Genomic DNA, 13,954 nt, shown 5'->3' on the forward strand with positions numbered 1-13,954 from the left:
TGGCAGTCTACAGTCCATGGGGTGGCAAGGGTCAACACAACTTAGCAACTAAACAACAACAATAAAAAGGTTTTAGTGGCACTTGGAAAGTTAAGAACCACTTAATCAGTGACTTGTGTGTGTGGCATCCCTCCCCAGACCCTAGCAACCAGGAAACTTCTGGGAAAGCTGAACTAACTCCACATCAGGATAATATCAGTGGTAGGAATATTGCCCAGTGCAGCCTAGTCTCCTTGAAAGTCTACCCGGTGGGAAAGACTTCCTAAGCAAAACAGGAAACCCAGAGTTCATAAATGAAAATATAGACAGATTTTATGATGTAAAACAGAAAAGTTTTTACAGAGTAAAAACACTATAAACAAAATTAAAAACAAATGATAAACATAAAAATATTTATAATCTATATAGTAAAAGTTAATATTGTTAAAATACAAAAATAAAGTTTAAACATTGGGAAAAGACCTGAAGAGTTTATTTATAGAGGCAGATTCAAACAGCAATAAATAATTAAGAAAACCCACAAACCTCCCTAGTGATCAGATACATAAAAACTAAAACAGAAATACATTTCTCAACAAATAGATTAGAGAAATGAGGATCAATAATGTCTAATGTCTAGTCATAAACTGTTGTGGGAGTATAAACTGATGTAATATTTTCAGAGAGAAATTCTCTAGCACCTAATTAAATTCAAACTGCATATAATTTTTGACCCAGAAAATTCACTTATAGAAATTTATTCCACAGAAAAGTCTTGCAAGTGTGTACAATGTTTACTGAGTCAATACAATAGGAAAAAAAATTGATAACAACAACAGATATTAATAGTAGAACGATTCAAAATACATTACAATTGACTTGTGCTGTGGAATACTATGCAGTCATTAAAAATACTGGTGTTCCTTTGCATATATTGACATAGAAGAAGGTCCATGTTATAATTCTGCACTTAAAAAAAGAAATTTATGCCACAGTATAATTCTGTTTTTTCTTTATTATAAATTACAAAACATTTGTATATACCTGAGTTTAGTATATGTGCATATATTCATGGAGAAACATTTTATATAGGAATAGCCAACATTCTGGAAAAATGCATATTTATCTATTAAATTTCTCTTGTGATGCTGGAGAGTCACTTTTAAAAAAAGTTTTCGGTGTATTGTTGAAATTTTCAATCTCTGTGTAGTACTTTTATAATTATAAGCAAACAAAAGTCTCCTTAAGAATGCTTCCCAACCTGGTTGTAATCTGGTTTGTACAAATCCTGCCTTGACCTAGTTTTGAGGTCCTGGCTAGAGGCTGGTCAGTTTCCCTTCTTGAACAGCCAATTAATTTCCCACCACAGCCACCTCATTATGGGGCTCTCACAACTCTAGGCCGCTATTCATCTCCCCTAGTCACCCAGGGCCAGGTACCGGACAATTAGGGACAGCCTCTAGGCTCCTGGTGAAATTACTCAAACAAGCCAACGCTAGGTCTGCTTTTCATGACTCCTGTTCCTTCCCAAGGAAATGAGAATAATGGCTCTGGCCCATCGCTTCACTTTCTTTCTCTTCCTGTGACTGACCCTGATGCTTTCCTGGGTGGTCCTGCTCGGGGCACTGTGTTCTTCCCAGGGAACTCTGCTCTGAGTATAACCAACTGTAAAACTCTTTCCCAGCTTTCCTCTCTTGATGTGCATCTGGCCCCACCATGTCTTACCCAGGTTAATATGGTTGAAATACTAGTAAAACTTGTCTGTCCCTGTTTTCCAGAAACACTCCATGGATAGACGCCCAGTGGTCACAGGGTGGAGGCTGTCTTCTGCCTCTCCCCACAGGGCTTGCACCTGATGCACTTCAGCTCCACTTCATGGCTGAGGTGACTTGGCCTCTCTCATCTGGTCCTGGCATATCGATGGAGCAGTCATTGGCTAATGACCTGCTCGTCTGGCCCAGTTCCCATCAAATACAGCCCAGCTTCATGGACCATCCTCCAGAAAACCTGACCAATGAAGCATACACAGGGCAAAACTCTGAGACTGTTAAACATGGAGCAGGCTGAAACAGGGGTCAGAAAACAGGCAGATAGAGTCTCAGGAGTTTGGCAGCAGGGGAAACCAGCAAACTCTCTGAAGCCAGTCGTGTGAGCAGAAACAGGAGCATGGGTGGATACACATGCTGAGGTGAGCAGGCTGTAAGGAGCCAGATGGACACATTGAAAGGCAGGGTAAGGTAAGGGCCGAAAAAGTGGCTTGATGGTCAGAAATTAGCATACTCACAGAAGAGGCAGTACAGATAATAAAGAGAAACAAGCTTGACTTCAAAGAGCTTGGATTTGATTCTGGTTGCACTGTTGTTGCGGAGAAGGCAATGGCACCCCACTCCAGTACTCTTGCCTGGAAAATCTCATGGGCGGAGGAGCCTGGAGGGCTGCAGTCCACGGAGTCGCTAAGAGTCAGACACGACTGAGCGACTTCACTTTCACTTTTCACTTTCATGCATCGGAGAAGGAAATGGCGACCCACTCCAGTGTTCTTGCCTGGAGAACCCCAGGGACGGGGGAGCCTGGTGGGCTGCCGTCTACGGGGTCGCACAGAGTCGGACACGACTGAAGCGACTCAGCAGCAGCAGCAGCAGCAGTGTTGTTGGGCTAGGTGCACAGATGTGGGCACCTAAAGCTCTTAAGTCCCTGCTTCTTCATCTGAAGAGCTGAGCATAGAGACAGCCCCCGCCCCCATGCCATCTCATAGATGCTGTGAGACACCGTGCCGTGTGTCTCTCGTCACCACAAACCTGAGATCGAGGAGGCCCTAGGGCTGCAGGTGATAGAACAATTAACTGGGGGACAGCTTGATCCAGAGGCTTCTTACTTTTGTGTCCCTGCTCTGGCCCTTCTACGGCCCTCTGAGCAGAAGTGCTCAGGCTGCAGTGGCCATTGGACAGAGGTGAGGAGACTCTGCTTTGGGGTGTCCCAATCCTTGGTTAGGCCTGATGTCCATCTTCTACATCTTTCCTCACATTGCAATTCTGGCCTCTATAGACCCTCAGATGCCACTTTCATGCCCAAACATCCCCCTACTCCACATTCATACTGATTTTCCTCTCACCCCTCTTTGGGGCTGCTAAATTAAGAGGAACATGCCGGTACCCAAAATCTCAAGCCAAGATATGAACTCCCAAAGCCACCTCTGCCTGCCACCAGTTCCTCAGAAATCTGAAACAATTTCCATTATTGGCAGACACGGTGTTTCCTCATTGCATGCTACTCTCCTACAACTGAAATTTGTAGACAAGAAAAATACAGCTGTTACACAGCACTAACTGGGCTTTTATGTGGCTTCACAGCCAGGAGACTGGCTATGGAATGCCACACACCTCCTTACCACGGCTTGCGTGCTGGGACCTCTATTCATTTTATGCATCGTGTATCGCGGAATTTTCCAGGATGTGGTAGAGTCATGTGGTTTGCTCTCAGAATTATGCAAAAAAGCTATTCTTTTTCTTGAGCAAGAACTCATAGGCACTTCAGAGCCCCGTTGACTCAGGCAGAGCTGTGGGGTGGGTTTTCCACAAAAAGATGAAGGAATAAATTGACACTGACTATGTTAAGGAGTCCTCCCCAGAGGACTAGGAATTCCTTGCTCCAAGTCAAGTATGAGAGCTGTTCTGAAGCAGCAAGCCTTGAAAAACTCAGAGTGGACTTCAGGTCCTTTAGCTTTGTGGTTTCATTATGTATCAGCTAAGAGAGACGCTGGACAAGGAAATGGCAACCCACTCCAGTGTTCTTGCCTGGAGAATCCCAGGGACGGAGGAGCCTGGTGGGCTGCCGTCTATGGGGTCGCACAGAGTGGGACACGACCGAAGTGACTTTAGTAGGAGAGATGCCATTATTAGTTGCCTATTTTTTTAAATTAAAATAATCAAGCCAATGGAGTGTTCTGTAGAAGGAGGCCTGGGAGAGCAGAGCCCTCTGTTCATTGGCATCGGGGCCCAGGAGGAAGTAAGCTATGTAAGCATTTTGAATCGAGCATGAGTATCTTGTAGATTGAGGGTGAGAACATGTATTTTCCCAGGGAGAGGAGGATGAGCTGAGGCCCCTGTCTTGCAGGTTGACCTTGGCCTCCTGTGATAGAGTGTTGTGTCTGGATTGTCCGCCGTTCAGGGAGCACCTGGGTGGCTCACGTTGCTCTGAGCTACTTTTAGGCCTTTGGTCCCTTATCACTGGATGTTCATGTTGATTTGCCTCCAGATTTATCAGGCAAGCACTGTAGCTGCAAGTTCAACCTGTAGGTGAATAAGGCTGCTCATCTCCTCTCTGTAAGCGTTTAGGATGTGAGAAGGGAGGAGGAGGAAGGGGAGGAGGAGAAGGAGGAGTGAAATGCAAATGAGGAGAGGATCTTTGGGATGATAGCAAAGCTTGGCAACGTCTGCAGGGAAGACTCCTCAACTTCTGCTGGGGTAACTCCAGCCCCCACTGCTGTGTGTGGGGTGCTTCTGCCCTGTGGGTGTCGAGAAGGCCCTCTTCTCCCCATCACACCCTCCAAAGCTCAGCCGTGGCCTGCCGTGTGATGCTTCTGTGCTATACGCTTTATTAATAGGGTATGAATTCAGTCTTATCACTTGAGGCCGCCTATCTTCACCACATTAACCTTCAGATCAAATGTTCAGAGTCCCGACCAGGTCCACTACTAACTTTCCCCACCCTCTTTCTGAATTGGCTGCATGTGAGTCACACCCCTTTGGATACTAAAGTTCAGAGAACACATCTGAAGGTATCTCTTCTAAAACTGTCTTGGTGGCTCTGAGGAATCTTGTTCCCAGACTGCCCCCAACTGAATTCCTCCTCACACTGGAATCCACAGTTTCACAGAGACATTGGCACATGACCTTCATTTTTAGACAAGAAAAACCATCTTAGACTTCCAACTATCCATTCTAAACCAAAGAGGCTTCACAAATGATCTATTTTCTGAACTGTTGCCTCTCCTCATTATCACCATGATTACAAACATGGCCAGACTATTCTTGAAAAAATTATTCAGGTTCCAACTGTGTAAAAAGATATAAGATGAAAAGGAACATTTTCTCTCCATTTTCCCATCGCCTCCTCACAGCAAAGATTCTCAGTATTATTGTAGTCACCATCATAACTCTAAATGACATGCTTATTTCTTTATCTGGATTCAACAACTTCCAGCTGCATCTGCTGTTACCAGACTCAGGTTTGGCTACTCACCACTCAAAAGCCAATACTCGAGGGGCAAGTGTTGGTAGAAAGGAAAGCTGCTTCAAACAGAAAAGTCGGCAATCTGAGGAGAAGGTGGACTCATGTCCTGAGACCAAGGCCTAAGATTCTGCTCAGCCGTGAGTTGTTTTTAACTTTTTATTTTGTATTGGAGTATAGTCAATTAACAATATTGGGATAGTTTCAGGTGAACAGTGAAGGGACTGAGCCACACATGTACATGTATCCATTCTCCCCCAAACTCCCTCCCATCCAGGCGGCCACATGACGTTGAGCAGAGCTCCCTGTGCTGTACAGTAGGTGCTTGTTGGTTATCCATTTTAAACACAGCAGTGTGTATGTGTCCATCCCAAACTTCCTAATTATCTCTTCCCCCCATTCTTCCCCCATCAGCAACCATAAGTTTGTTCCTAAGTCTGTGAGTCTGTTCTGTTTTGTAAGTACATTTGTATCAATTCTTTCTAGATTCCTCATATACAGGATGTCATATGATACTTCTCCTTCTCTGTCTGACTTACTTCACTTAGTATGACAATCTCTGGGTCCATCTATGTAGCTGCAAATGGCATTACTTCATTCTTTTTAATGTCAGCCATGGCAGTTTTTAAAGGGAAAAGGGGAGAAGGATCTTAATGAATCATCAAGGCAGGAGGTCAAGCTCCACATCAATTTCCATCGTGTGCAGGCTGGCTGACTCCTTGTGATCTTTCTTCAGATGGCATCTCATCCCTTGTGGTCTGCCTGCAGGATTGCTAAGGGGGCTATTGGGAGTGGAGAGCTGGTCATTCCTTTACTACTTAATTTTTCATTCTTATAGTAATCTGGGAAAAGAATCAGCCGGTTAGGCAAGACATAGTGTGCACTCAGAAGAGAGCATAATTCAGGAGTTCGGTTAAATTACCTAATGATCTCATGCCTATAATTAGATTTTTTTAAGGTTAGAGGAGAACAGAAATAGGCAAACAGGAACGGGGCAAAAGAGCTGCTTTCACTGTTACTCTCAGCTCAGGGTAACGCTTCTGCCCCCAAAAGTGGTGAAAAGTTAAAGATTTTGCTTCATCTGTACTTACAGATAAATCTTTTTTCTACAGCCCCTCCCACCTCCAAGTGCCCCCTCTCTGAGGCCCTGTGTCTCTGGAACCAGATGGCGTTTATGAACGTGAGGGTTCACATTAGGATGAGCTATTTTTTAAAACTATTTGTTGTTGTTCAGTCACTAAATCGTGTCTGACTGTGACCCCATGGACTGCAGCACGCCAGGCTCCCCTGTCCTCCACTACCTCCTGGAGTTTTCTCAAATTCATATCCACTGGGTCAGTGATGCTATCAAACCTTCTCATCCTCTGCTGCCCCATTCTCCTTTTGCCTTCAATCTTTCCCAGCATCAGGGTCTTTTCCAATGAGTCAGCTCTTCGCATCAGGTGGCCAAAGTACTGGTGCTTCAGCTTCAGCATCAGTCCTTCTTATTTATTTATTTATTATTATTGGCTATGTTGGGTTTTAGTTGCAGTACTTAGGATTTCCCTTGAAGCACGTAGGATTTTCTGTTGCAGTGCGCTGGCTTCTCTCTAGTTGTAGTGGGTGGGCTCCAGAGCATCTGGGCTCTGTGGTTTTGATGTGAAGGCTTAGTTGCTGCACTGCATGTAGGATCTTAGTTCCCTGACTAGGGACTGAACCCATGTCCCCTGCACTGGAAGGCAGATTCTCAATCACTAGACAAGGGAAGTCCCTAGGATGAGCTTTGATGATGACTGGTATTGGGGAGGAAGAACATTTCCTCCCCGCTTCCAGGTTCTTTTGCATGGATTAAGAATTAAATTGGCATGAGGCAGATTAACAGGGGAAAATCACACCAAAAATCAATAGCATGGATATATGGGAAAGATCCAGGAAAACTGAGTAACTTGCCAAATAGCCAAAACCTTCACCTTAAATACCATCTTCAACTTAAGACAAAAGAAGATGTTAGGGTAGTGGTTGTGGGCTTTCAAGGGAGGGAAGGCAATTGACTGGGAGATGGAAAAGTGAATGTTTGGCACATAAGTGCTTGCTGGGCCCTGCAGAGAAAACGGGACTCAGCTGCTGCTGCTGCTGCTGCTAAGTCGCTTCAGTCCTGTCTGACTCTGTGTGACCCCATAGATGGCAGCCCACCAGGACTCAGAGAGGAGCTTAAACAAACAGACTTTGCTGTAGTTCATACTATAGTGACCTACAAGGCTAGCTTCTTTCCTAGGACAGATTCTCTATCTACATTCTTTAGGCAGCAATCTTTGGGGCCTTGGTTGTTTTCAACTCAAAATAATCTGCATGCCAAAGAGAGTGATTGGGGTGTCAAATTTTGTCCACCTACACTGGCAAGGGTGGAAGGGGAGCCCACAGTCTCACCTCTGGCGTCCACCCAAGATCTGTGCTGAGAGAGGACTAAACAGCAGAGCAAAGCCAGTGCTCCTGAACCGTCTTGCGTTCTTCTGCTCTCTTTCATGCTCAGATAGCACCAGGCTAGCTGGAAGCACAGGTCCTAGGGCTGAGGGTAAAAAGCACATCAAACTCTGCCTCTGATCTCCTCATCCAGTCCCTGTTGCCTGTGGGCTGCCGAGAGCGCTGGCTCCCTTCCCAGCCCCACCTGGTCACAGACAAGCCGAGGGCAGTGACGGGTTGCAGGTGCCTTGCAAGCATCAGGGGCCTGGAGAAGTGAGGTAGAACCAGGTGCCGGATGGGGGGAGAGCAGCCAGCCTGAGTCTCCTTGTTCACCCTCCCATGTGCTACGCCCACCTTCTGTCTTCTCTTCTGTTGTCTCATAATCCAGCCCCACCCCACCCCCAAGGCACCCCTGCACAGGAGACTATCATAACACAGGACAGAAATCCAGAGATCTTCAGCCATCTTCACCGTAGGTGATTGCTCATTGGCTGTTTCTAAGACTTTAACTTGAATTTGCTAAGACTTCTCCATCTAGACGGATGCTGTCCAACAGGGTGATCACCAGCCACATATGTGATTATTTAAATGTAAACAAATTAGATAAAATTTGATAAATTAGATAAAACTGGAAGTGTTCAATAGCTACTGTGGCTTGTGACCACCGTGTTGGAGAGTAGAGAGATGAAAGAGTTCTTTCACCACAGACATTTCTGGTCTAGACTTTTTCTGACTGTGATAGCTCCAAACTCTCCTCCCTCTGTAGTACCATTCCTTTATAGTACACAAAAACCCACTATTTTTGTCTAGACCTCTCCCTAGATGGGACTCCACATATCTATACATAAGGAAAGCTCCTTCAAAGGTTTTCCCTATGCCGAAGACCGGCTCTCCCCCTCTGATCAGAATTGCCTCTCTCCATGGGGAGCTGCGGAGAAGGCGATGGCACCCCACTCCAGTACTCTTGCCTGGAAAATCCCATGGACGGAGGAGCCTGGTAGGCTGAAGTCCATGGGGTCGCTAAGAGTCGGATATGACCGAGCAACTTCACTTTCACTTTTCACTTTCATGCATCGGAGAAGGAAATGGCAACCCACTCCAGTGTTCTTGCCTGGAGAATCCCAGGGACAGGGGAGCCTGGTGGGCTGCTGTCTATGGGGTCACACAGAGTCGGACACGACTGAAGCAACTTAGCAGCAGCGTGGGGAGCTGGAGCACTGGAGTAATTTGTCCTTTTCTTTGGGGGAAGAAGAACAAGCTAGCTCCCAGGGGGGCCAGCAAGACAGTGTAGCCGTCTATATTGAATGGAGCCATCTACATCTACATAGAATCTGAGGGTTGGACAAGATGTCAGACACTGATGATCTGAACTGGACTAAGCAGAACTGAGTACTTGGGCACTTACTTACTTTAGTGAACAGAGTAGTCGGTGAGTCCAATTCCCTATTTTGAGGAAAACTCTGAGCTGGTGAAACAACCAGCCCAGTTAGTGAGGAAAGGCCTGAAATTTGTGTGATGCCTGAGTGTGGGCAGAGAGACTGACCCAGGAATGGGCTACAAGCAAATGGAAACACAAGAAAAAAACTAAGGCTTTACAAATGAAATATGTACATTTCAGAAAAAAGTTTATTCTGGAATGGAATTATTTTAAATCCATTTTCCATTTGATGTTCAACATGGAATTGGAAAGTTACCCTTGGCAATACAGCAAGAGTTAAAGTGTGTGTGTGTCTATTTTAACTAGGGAAAAAATCCAATAACTTTTCTTTATTAAACACTAATGTCAATACTCATGTTGAAAACAATACATTTTTCTACTCAAAATGAAAGCAGTGATGGACACATAGTCAGCAATCAATATGTACTTGCTGACTGATTGAAAGTAAATCACAAAATAAAAATACAAATTAGGAGCCCAGCCTCTGCTGACCATTCTCTCCCCAGACTAACGAGTTGTTTACTTCTCTAGTGACGGCTTCTCATTAGGGATTGTTAGTACAAAACAGTGCTTGTTGAGGCTGGGCCTAAACTAATCTGTGTTAGAGATCAGTCTCTATCTTTAGTGGTACAGCCACAGAGATAAGATGGCAGGCACAAAACCTCAATCCTTTTCTTTTTACAGTGGGTTGTGATTGAATTCATCAGTTCCTTCAACTAGGAATTTTATGATTGGCATTTCAATTCTATGACTGGAGAAGCGCTGCTTACTTGGGGGCAAATCATGGGTTTGAGGGGCAAAAAAAGAGGTACTTACTGGTTAGGAATTTCAAACCAGTCTAGTCTGCGCAGGAGCTGTGAATACTTGTCCTGAATGTAGCTTCTGCACATGATCATATGCCAATAATAGCAACAATTGCAATGAGCATATGACCATTTCTCCTGCTTCTGATGAAACTGACCTTACAGATTGCTTTGGAGAGGATGATGTTTCCCTCCCCATCTCTAATAAAGTGCAAGCTTTATAAGTTGTAACAAAGAGACTCCAGATGTCACGTCTCAAACTTCAAACAGGATGGAAGGTTAAGTTCTCTCTCACAGAACAATCCAGAGCCAGCAGTCAGGATCCACTCCTCCGTCATCTAGGGACTGAGGCCAGCAGGGTAGATCATCCACTCTCAGTGCATGGTTTCCAAGGCTGCCCCCGTCTTTGCCATGTCTACCCAGCAGAAAGGAAAGGGAGCCTGGAGAAGTGTGGCCCTGTGAGTGGCTATATGTCTATAGAGTCATATTCCATTGGAGCAAACTTGACTACACTTGGCTGCAAGGGAGAGGCTGGGACTAGTATGTTTCTAACCAGGCTCCATGTGTTCTAGCCATTACTCTAGCCCAAAGTCAAAGTCGCTCAGTCATGTCCATGGACTAAACAGTCCATGGAATTCTCCAGGCCAGAATACTGGAGTGGGTTGCCTTTCCCTTCTCCAGGGGATCTTCCCAACCCAGGGATCGAACCCAGGTCTCCCACATTGCAGGCAGATTCTTTACCAGCTGAGCCACAGGGAAGCCCAAGAATACTGGAGTGGGTAACCTATCCCTTCTCCAGGGGATCTTCCTGACCCAGGAATCAAACCAGGGTCTCCTGCATTGCAGGTGGATTCTTTACCAATTGAACTATCAGCCAAAAGGTGAGCACATAATCCAACCTTGGTAAAGAACACTCTCCCAAGCATAGAAATTTTAATATTGAGCAGGACAGCAAGAAGAATGCAAATGGTTGAAGCCAATCCATTTCAGTGGCAGAAAACTTGCACTGACTTTGTAACTGAGCAGGACCCTGTGGGGCCTTCCCAGGACAGACCTCCTTCCCCATATCCTCGGCTATAGTTCCTTTCTGAAGTACCCAGATAGCAGAATCTGATGCACACCCTCTGAGTTGTTTTACAGATGCTAAAACCATCACCAAATGGAAGAAATTAACTACCTGATGATCATCCCAGACCCACTGGCACCTAAAGACTGATAATGTTAACAACCCTCTTACCTCACCATCAACCAGAGAATTGTGAACAAACTGATCACATACCCTGTGACCACCACCCACTTCCTCACCTGTCCTTTAAAACTGCCTTGATGAAACCCTTTGGAGAGCTTGGGGTTTTAGAGCATGAGCCACCCATTCTCCTTGTATTGTCAGCTTTACAATAAATGCTGCACTTTCCTTCAGCACAACCCATTGTCAGTAGATTGGCTTTTCTGCATGCATGTGAGCAGATCCAAGTTTGGTTTGGTAACAATTTCTACCAGCTAGACTCCTGGAACTGCCCTAATTCCTGACCGGTTTCTCACGTCTCCCTCTGGCACTGCTGTAAGTATTGTCTCTGCTTATGGCTAACCAGAGATGGTGTTCATTATTTGCAAGAAAGATGCAACTGATACAACTACCTCTTGGAACCACCTGCTGCTAAGTCACTTCAGTCGTGTCCAACTCTGTGTGACCCCATAGACAGCAGCCCACCAGGCTCCCCCGTCCCTGGGATTCTCCAGGCAAGAACACTGGAGTGGGTTGCTATTTCCTTCTCCAATGCAGGAAAGTGAAAAGTGAAAGTGAAGTCGCTCAGTCGTGTCTCTTAGCGACCCCATGGACTGCAGCCTACCAGGCTCCTCCATCCATGGGATTTTCCAGGCAAGAGTACTGGAGTGGGGTGTCATTGCCTTCTCCCTTGGAATCACCTACAGCTTGACTAAATAACAAAGCTGTCTTGTGCATCTACTGTGTGCTAGACAATGTTCTAGGCAGTAGGATACATCAATGAGTGAAACAGACCAGGACCCTGCCCTCACTGAGCCGCCTCTTCTGATTTCCTGAAAGCAAAGGTCTTGGCTTTGGGGGCTCTCTTCTCTGTTTCTTGGGTGGGAGCCTGAAACTCCAGTTGTGACTCAGCAGGTTTCCCACAAAGACAAATGCACAATAATATTACAGTAAGAACCCTACACATGAATGAGGTCTGTTTTGAGGGTGCATTCATAAGGCCAATTTATTCACAAGTTCACCAAAGTTATCCTAGGTACCCAATTAACACAGTTGGCTATATAGTACTGTACTATAATAGGTTGACAGTACTTTTCACACAAATAATACATAAAAACAAATGAACACAAAAAATAAATTTTTAAAAATCCTACAGTACCTTGAAAAGTATGGTAGTACAGTACAACAGCTGACAGGCAGGGGCTGGCATCAAGAGAACAGGCAGAAAGAGTTGCTGATTGGAGGAGGGGGAGGAGGTGGGAGATGGTAGAGCTAAAGGATCGTCAGCAATAGGAGATAAGCAAGCTGCAATTTCCCTCTTTCCTTCCCTGGTTCCTGGCTGGATTCAATCCCATCTATCCCCTTGAATGGCTGCAACCTCCACGTACCATCCTACATTCCGGTCCTGTGCCACAAAAGCTAACCAGTGCTTCTTCAGGTAAAGAGCATCCCCCCGCCATTTCCTGGGTCACAGATCTCTGATTCCTCAGGTACTGCTTCTTCCTCTTGCCTCTCTTCATCCTTTTTTGGCACTTGGCACTTCTTCGCAGTGCCAGATATGTCAAACCACTGCTTTCACACTTGCTTCCAGACATCCTGGGCTTGAAGTAAAGATACTGCACTCCTGTATTCCGTACAGTACTATACAGTAAAGAACACAAAAGCATGGCCGCTTGTAGAGGACGCACGCACATGGCAGTGTGTGATAGAACCGTGCACTAACTTGTGCGAATGCACACTCACATCTCTGAAAGTTTGCAGCTTGAAGGTTCCTATCGTAGGTAGGGAACTTTCTGTTTCAACACCACTGGTGCTGTCCTCGGGTGGTCTCACTTTTATGTTGCCTTGTGGCTATGTTTGCAGTATGTAAATGAATTGCAGTGCATCTTACAAGTGAGTTTTTTCTGGGCAGCGATTTGACAAATAGGCTGCAGCCTCAACATCTCCACCAGCTACAGGCGGAAGGTTGGTGACAAGTTAGAATTTGCATATTAGCGGGCATCAGTGTGCTGCTCTCCAGTGAACCCAAAGGAGAATTCCACCTCCCCTCAGGCTATTATTACAGGCATCCAACACCAAGGAGCACATTTGAAAAAGGATCCCTTCATTAGGTCTCCCCTTTACCTCATTGTCATGCAAACAGCCCGAATCAAGGAGTCTAAAAAGTGCTGGTGAGGTGACTGGAGAGCATCTTAAGTAAGTAAAAAGTCAATGTTCAGGGCATTCCTTGATTAATTGGGGGTCAGAGCAAAATACCACAGGCTTCAGCCAATGGGAACTTGCTGACACTAAATCATCTTTGAATACCCTCTAGTAACGTGAGAAACTCCCGCTTGCTATTTCTGTCAAGTCTTTTTCCCACTTTTCCTTGAGGAGAGGAGTTGCCACGTGAAAGAAGAGGTGGGGCTTGGAAGGAGGTGCCAGCTGCAAACATTCAAGCTAATTAGCAGGGCTCCGGGCTGCAGGGCGGTGAGGATGTCTGGGCGGGGTGGGAGCTGGGTGGACCAGTGCGCTTCATAATAGCAGCCTAACAGGTCTCAACCCTCGAGATACACGGTGGAAAGAAGGCATGAATAATTCAGTGAGCACGAGGTCCTGAACCCACGTTTTCTCTCATAAAGAGGAAAGCCAGGAGCCTGAGGTACCAAGTTTGAAGCCTATCAGAGCTAAATCTCCCTCTTTCAGAGCTTCTTACTAAGTGCTGTGTAGGTGTGAAAAGCCTTATTACCATGTAATTTTGTTGGGAGCAGACTTCCAAGTACCTGCTTTACTTTATATTCACACACACAAAAAAGATCAAAATGCATTTTATTTCCTAACAATAGCCAATTTGGCTATAAT

The 13,954-nt window shown here is 45.5% G+C and overlaps 1 long non-coding RNA gene across 1 annotated transcript; it reads left to right on the top strand.

The window, feature by feature from the left end:
• The first annotated feature begins 8,042 nt into the window (after window positions 1-8,042).
• LOC133228515 (uncharacterized) lies at window positions 8,043-11,307 on the top strand. The gene is made up of 2 exons (XR_009730235.1): window positions 8,043-8,123; window positions 11,029-11,307. It is a non-coding gene; the product is annotated as an uncharacterized LOC133228515 (long non-coding RNA).
• Window positions 11,308-13,954: the final 2,647 nt, after the last annotated feature.

This window comes from Bos javanicus, chromosome 17, assembly GCF_032452875.1.
Source record: "Bos javanicus breed banteng chromosome 17, ARS-OSU_banteng_1.0, whole genome shotgun sequence".
Lineage (NCBI taxonomy): Eukaryota > Metazoa > Chordata > Mammalia > Artiodactyla > Bovidae > Bos > Bos javanicus.